Raw genomic sequence first — 7,255 nt, forward strand, 5'->3', positions numbered from 1 at the left:
AGAGAAAAGAAATGAGAAAACAGAAAAGGCAAGCATCAAGTAACAGCACAATGCCTGTTGTTGAGTTAGTCCAGACTGGATTTGCATCTTCTGTAATTGGCACAGGGTAGGGGTTTTATGCGCATGGCTAGCTTCATGACATGGTATTTATGGAAAATGGTCACATCCGTAGACCACACTGGGATGGATGAAGTAAGACTGCTCAAGGTTGGTGCTGGGGCTCTAGTCACCCCGTCCCCGTCAGGCTGTTCCAGGGGCCAGAGGAATCAATATGCCACATAATCTGTGCTGTGGTGCCTGGTTGAGAAACTCTACCATTGGCTCATGGATCTCCTCAGGAGAATTTAGGAGCCTCTGGCCACATGGAGAACTGCTAAAGGGCCAACCTGACACCGAGGGAGATGAGACATTCTCTCTTTTCATCAAACTTAGAAATGTTTAGGCACCCTGAGGACTAGAATGTTTGGTAGCATCTGCAGATGGAATGTTGGATGTAGCTGTTGTCATTTTCATGGTGTGCAGTGCGATGAAGAAAAAGAACAGAATTCATCATATGAGAAATATATATTTGGTCTTCATCCACTGTTCCTGGCTCACAGCAACCAAAATCCTTGGAATTTCCTGAGTGATAAGAGCAGTAAGAGCATCTTTGTCATAATATTTGCTCTTTTGTCCTTAATCCATGAAATCACTTCAGACAGTAAAGGTGAAATTGATGTCTTGTTATTCATAAGAAGCCCCTTTCCACCACCCTGGGTTTATGTTAATGAGATAACATTTGAAAAGCACCTGTGGAGAGGAGGTTGGCTATCAAGGCAACCAACAATGACTAAGGGTTGGAACCTTTTCAGCCCCCCTTTTCCCCTCCCCGCCGCCCCTACCCCATTGAGTAGGCAAGCAGGGCTAAAACTGAGTTCCATCAGCAATGGCCAAAAATTTAATTAGTCATGTAATCATGCCAATGTAATGAAGTCTCCACAAAGACCCAATGGCTGGATGCAGAGAGCTTCAGGATGGGTGAGCACGAGGAGACTCGGGAAAGTGGTGCACCTGGAGAGACCATCGAAGCTCTGTGCCCTCTGCCCATACCACACCAATGCCTCTTTTCATCTGGCTGTTGATTTAAATCCTTTGCGATAAATTGGTAATCTAGTGAGTAAATGGGTTTCCTGAGTTCTTTGAGCTGTTCTAACAAATGAATCAAACCCAAGGAGGGGGCATTGAGATCCTCTGGCTTACAGCTGGTCAGTCAGCAGTATAGGTAACTATTTGGGCTTGCAATTGGTGTCTGAAGTGGAGGCTGATCTTGCAGGATTGAGCCCTTTACTTGTGGGATCTGACACTCTCTCCGGGGGTAGAGAGTGTCAGAATTGACTTCCACTGCAGGACACCGAGCCTAGTCTGAGAAGTGCTTGTTGGTGGTATGGGGAAACCTCCCTCTTTAGAAGTTGGCCATCAGAAACTGTTTAATGAGGCACCCCTTGGGAGACCCCCAGAAAAAAAATTGAGGGTCACATAGAGGGAATCATTGGAAAGAACTTTTAAGCCAAGAAAGCGAAAGCCTGGGTCACAGGAAAATAACTCCTCAGAGTAGTTGAGAACATGAAACACGTCATTTGGAGTCTGGCGTACACTAAGTACTCTGTCAGCAGTGACTGGGGTGATATATGTCAAGTCTTCTATTAGTTAAGTGTCTTTGGCTGTGAGTAACAGAAAGTAACTTGAACATGCTTAAACCAACAACCGTGTGCTTGTGTGCGCCTGGGTGAATGTGTGTCTGTGGTACTTACATAAGAAAATAAAGTTACCTCACAGGACCTGGGGACAAGAATTTACTTGGCTTTCAAGAGGGACCGGAACCAAAGACTGAAAAACCATTAAACTCAGACAACTTCAACAAGTGAATGTCTCTACAAGACCAACTTTCTCTGCCTCTCAGTCCACTTACTGTGCAAAAATGGCTTCACCTCCTCCAGTCCATATGAAGCATTTCTTTTTTTTTAAATAATTTTTTCCTATTTTTGTTTTGTTTTTTTTTTATTTATTTTTGAGAGAGAGAAAGAGCACAAGCAGGGGAGGGGCAGAGAGAGAGGGAGACACAGAATGCAAAGCAGGCTCCAGGCTCGGAGCTGTCAGCACAGAGACTGATGCAGGGCTTGAACTCACAAACTGTGAGATCATGACCTGAGCCAAAGTCGAAGTCTGATGCTCAACTGAGCCACCCAGGAGCCCCTAAAGAATTTCTTAATGCGAACTCCCCCTGAGTATCTGATTGGTCTAATTTTGCTCAGGTGTCAAAATATCCTTCCAATAAACTTTGGCCTGGAGTGTGGGACCCCAGAGCATAAAGAGAGGCCCCTGGGGCCCCTCCTAGGACACAGGTGAGGAGATGCTCAGGGTATCTGCAGCTCTGGTCTGATGAAGGTCTCAGCAGAAAAAAAGAGAATGTGCTCATTTTAGGATAACTTGAGGAAGGTTTAATAGAGGACTCTTTACAAAGGCATGACGGGGGTAGGAAGTAGGATCATGGCGGTACCCAAGCCAGGATGTCTGTACTCCTACACTCAACCAGAAGAGGAGAATGGGTTTAGAACCCAAAAGCCGAAAGGTGGTATGAAATTCTTGTGTGGGCTGCAAAGTCCAGGACGACCCTGCAAGAAGGGAGTCTAGGAAATAAATTCCTCAACTACGTGCACCTCTTTTCCTTGGATCTCTTACAGGTCACCCTACTGGCCAAACCAAAAGATAAGGAAGATCCTCGACATGAGTCTTGGAGGAGAAGAAAGGTGGAGAGTGTGTCTAGAGGGCGGAGGGATATATCTGGCATTGACACTTTTGACATTATTCAGTGACAGCAAAGAAAATCACTCTACCTAATTTTTTTCAAATTTTCAAATTGTTTATTTATTTTTGAGAGAGAGACACGCAGACTGCGAGCAGGGGAGGGGTAGAGAGAGAGGGAGACACAGAATCTGAGGCAGCCACCAGGCTCTGAGCTGTCAGCACAGGGTCCGGCTCAGGACTTGAACTCACAAACCATTGGGTCACGACCTGAGCTGAAGTCAGACACCCAAGCGCCCCACTCCACATAATTTTTCATGGCTTACTTTAGAAAGCAAATCAGTGAGTGTACAGTGTCACACTAACATCAGGGCCAGACAGCTGTAATTTCCACTTCAACCAAAACAGGCTGGGTGCCTGGGTGGCTCAGTCAGTTAAGTGTCCATCTCTTGACTTCGGCATAGGTCGTGATATTGCAATTTGAGAGTTAGAGCCCCACATTAGGCTCTGCACTGACGATGCAACCTGCTAGAGATTCTCTCTCTCTCTCTGTCCAGCCCCCTTCTCAAAATAAATAAATAAACAAAAAATAGGCTAACCATTCTACTTACTCCAAACCCCTACCCCTGCCCCCCACCCTGTCACCTCACCCCACTTACCCTTCAGAGACCAAATTCAAATCCTGCCTACTTTCTAAGGCCTTCCATCTAACACGCGCTCCCTTCTCTTATTTCTTTAAACTTTGTATAATTTGGCACTGACTCATTCCCTAATTTGCATTATACTTTTTGTCCAAACTCATGTTCATTCATTTCTGTATCCTTATGGAGGGATACATAGACCATTGCTCGTAGAAGACACTCAGGAAGGTCAGGTAAGTTCTTGAAAGAGGTACAAAGAGTTTGGCAAATCTAATTTTTTCTAGGGCAGTGTCCCTTTTAATATTGCTTAATGGATCCTTTGCATTTGAAACTTGGAAATACACAGCTCAACAAGTTAGAACATTTGTGGAAGGATTTATGTTTACCTCACAACATACTCTTGGGTTACTCTTGAAGAACTTTTATTTACATTTTAAATATTGCTGAGAAAGGGTTGGTATTAACTAACACAGAAATGAATCATTCTCCTATTTCTTATAAAGAGATAAGAGGTGGAATTAAAATTATTAAAACCCATGTAAACTGCATCTGAAGACAGTTTTAACTTAAAAGTCAAGTCACCCAAGACAAAACTGGAAGTGAGTATAAAAATAATCTATTTAAACCTTTTAACCTTGGTCCACTAATTCATTTAGGGTCTGGAAACAGCCCAACTTTCCAAGTGGGACATTAGAATTAGACAATAGTTCGCCATTTCCAGCCTCCTAGTCATGACTTCCATCTTTATGCATAGAGACCCTTCCCAGAGAAGGGAGAAGGCCCCTGCTTAAGGCCACCCTGTTAAAATAGAAGCCCTTAGCCTTTCTTGTTCACCCTGCCATCCTTCTACCCTGTTCCTTCTTTGAATTCGTTAGCATTGATTCTGTACTCTTCTCTGCTCCTGCATGCAATCAAGCGTCACACCACATTTCTCCTGCCTGCTTCCAAAGTGTTGAGTTTTCTTGACCTCAGGGCTCTTTCCTCAAGTTGGGAGTACTTCATATGAAACCACAAGTAAGTCAAGTAGGAGTTCAATGATGCGGGTAATAATATCTGGTATGTTTTGTGAGAAGGATTGAATAAGATGGCCCCCTGGCAGTCACACTCCGGTGGAAGCTTGGGTGCAGTCAAGATTCAGCTCCAGCCTAACCCACCTGCCACCCACAGCAGAGGTTGGCATTGCTGCTGGTGGTGTAATGAGCATTCATACTGCTTTACGAGATGTGCTGAAGACCACCCTCATCCCTGATGGCTTAGCACATGGCATTTACAAAGCTGCCAAAGCCTTAGACATGCACCAAGCCCATTTTTGCACATGTGCATCCAACTAGGACGAGCCTATATGTGTGTCAAGTTGGTGGAGGCCTTTTGTGCTGAACACCAAGGCAACCTAATTAAGGCGATGACATCAAGACACTAGGGGAATGGATGGGCCTCCATCAAACTGACAAAGAGGGAAAGAAACCCTGTAAAGTGGGGGGTTGTAGTCATGTGGTGACTGAAGACAATGGCAAAGAGTCCTCAGGTCAACGATGTCATCGAGGAATACTGCAAACGCAAGAAATGAACAAATAAAAAACTTGGTTCTTATTCCTCAAATAAAGAAATAAATAAAAATGAAAATAAATGAATGATACCCATGAACCAGCAGCCCCTGGGGATACATGGTAAATACAAAATAAACATTAGCTCTGCAGTTCTACAAATAATGAGAAGTATGGCCTCCCTCCCCAGGATTATTCATGGTGGAGGCCAGACAGAAAACTGGTGTGGCAAGCACCAGTGGGCTCACTTAACACCTCCTCTCCATACTTCTGGGCAGGACTGGCCTGGTTGGTAAGCAAGTTTGGAAAAGAACAACCTTGGACTCAGTGAGCTCATGTTCTTTTGCATCACCAGCGATAACATCTAAAAAACAACAATACTCACCTCCTACGTATCCCCACAAAAACATTTAGGTGTTTTCTCACTGACAGATTTCATCTCTGTCTCTCAGGGTTCTAGATTCTTAAACTTTTAATGTCAGCCTTCTGTTACAGTCCTAAACTCTGCATACGCAGCCCTATGGAGAGGTAAGCAGTGCTATAATACATGGAGAGGGAGGGCAGCTGGGAGACTACCCTTCTGGCCTCGGTCACCGGTCTTAGAAAAATACCAGACAACTACAGAAAAATCTACTCCCGAATCCCAAACTTGTAAGACATTTTGTTGCTTCTCTTTGAATTCTCCATTCCCCTTCAAGTATACCACTGATCTTATCTCTCTCCTCCCCAAGCCCTAAAGTCCTGCAGTGAATTATAATAATAAACAATAAATACCACCAATTGCACTGTGATAAACTTTTGGTATACACTGTCCTGTTCAGGTCTCATATTACCTCAGTGATATAGGCACTAACATTGTTCCTACTTTACAGGTGAGTTACTGAGATTCAGGGAAGTTAGTTGTTTGTCAAATCACTGGCAAATGATGGAGCCAGAAATTTAAACCCATCTTTGAATTCAAAGCTAATACTTTTTTTAAATGTTTACTTATTTATTTTGATAGAGACAGAGGGAGCATTAGTGGGGGAGAGAGAGAGAGAGAGAGAGAGAGAAAGAGAATCTCAAGCAGGCTCTACAGTCAGTGCGGAGATTGACGCGGGACTTGATCTCATGATCAAGAGGCAAAATTGAGAGTCAGACGCTTAACCATCTGAGCCACCCAAGCGTTCCTCAAAAGTAGTATTTTTAATCTCTGTGCCTGACACTTCCTGGGACGTTTCTTCACCCTAACCTTCACTGTCACCTGGCCATTTTGGGTGATGTTTTTGGCGGTACTCATTTAAGTATATGCTATGTCTTTTAGTCTATGTTCATATTTAATTCAGCTTAATACTATACTGTGCTCGGTAACAGACACAAAATTCTGCTCTTAGTTTTACTTAAAGCTCAACCTACTTCACTCAAGTGAGGTGGGTGTCCATTTGGATAGTAAATCCTGGCCTTATTTCCTTCTCTACACAAAATTAGTGGACATGTTAGCAAACACTGGATAGTAGACATTAATCCCTTGGTTCTGTTAACTACTAACTCCCTGAGAAACCCACCAAAATAACCTGTTGGTCGAACAAAACTGAGTTCATTGCTTATCGCAATAAGGGAGAGTTCCATCTTGATAAAATTTTAACATGTCTCAGAAGAAAGACTTCAGGGATGAATATTTATAAGGCTTAGGCAGTCTGCTTTAAGGTGAGACTTAATAAGTTTGTGACATAATAGTCTAAGACTGGGTGAACTCAGCAAGGCTTGGGTTTTGAAGTAACTCTTGATAAGTTAACAACACTTAGATAAGCAATCTGTTTTTCACAGTTGAACAATCTATTCTTCAGATAAATGAATTTTCAGAATGTTCTCGAAACAAATATTTTGCAACTTTATCTATTTGGGCAAGAACATCCCATAAGAGAAAATTATGCTAAGGTAATCAGTCCTATTTCATGTAGTGGCAAGCAGCTTTTGCTCAGTCCTTTATGTCTCTTATCTGTAAATAGAGATGATTATAACACTTACCTCATAGAGTTATTATGAGGTTTAATGAATTAATGGAGGCAAAGGACTTAGAAGAGTGCCTGGCACACAGAAGGTGCTATGTATGTATTTATTATCATCCTTACAACCTAGTACATTTTAATTAGACTTGCCTTGGCCAGACTGAAGAAGAATTTCAATCTAAATGGATTTTTGAGGATTTTTCTCTAATAAAGTCAGGTTTGTAGCAATGGTAGTCATGCAACAGCTCCACATTACTTTGATTATTAAGTCATTCTGAATAAACTAAACTCACAAAATGTA

General features: G+C 42.7%; 1 pseudogene; it reads left to right on the forward strand.

The window, feature by feature from the left end:
- The first annotated feature begins 2,526 nt into the window (after positions 1–2,526).
- Positions 2,527–4,989, forward strand: LOC115305112 (annotated as a pseudogene).
- Positions 4,990–7,255: the final 2,266 nt, after the last annotated feature.

Source organism: Suricata suricatta, chromosome 10, assembly GCF_006229205.1.
Source record: "Suricata suricatta isolate VVHF042 chromosome 10, meerkat_22Aug2017_6uvM2_HiC, whole genome shotgun sequence".
Classification (NCBI taxonomy): Eukaryota; Metazoa; Chordata; class Mammalia; order Carnivora; family Herpestidae; genus Suricata; species Suricata suricatta.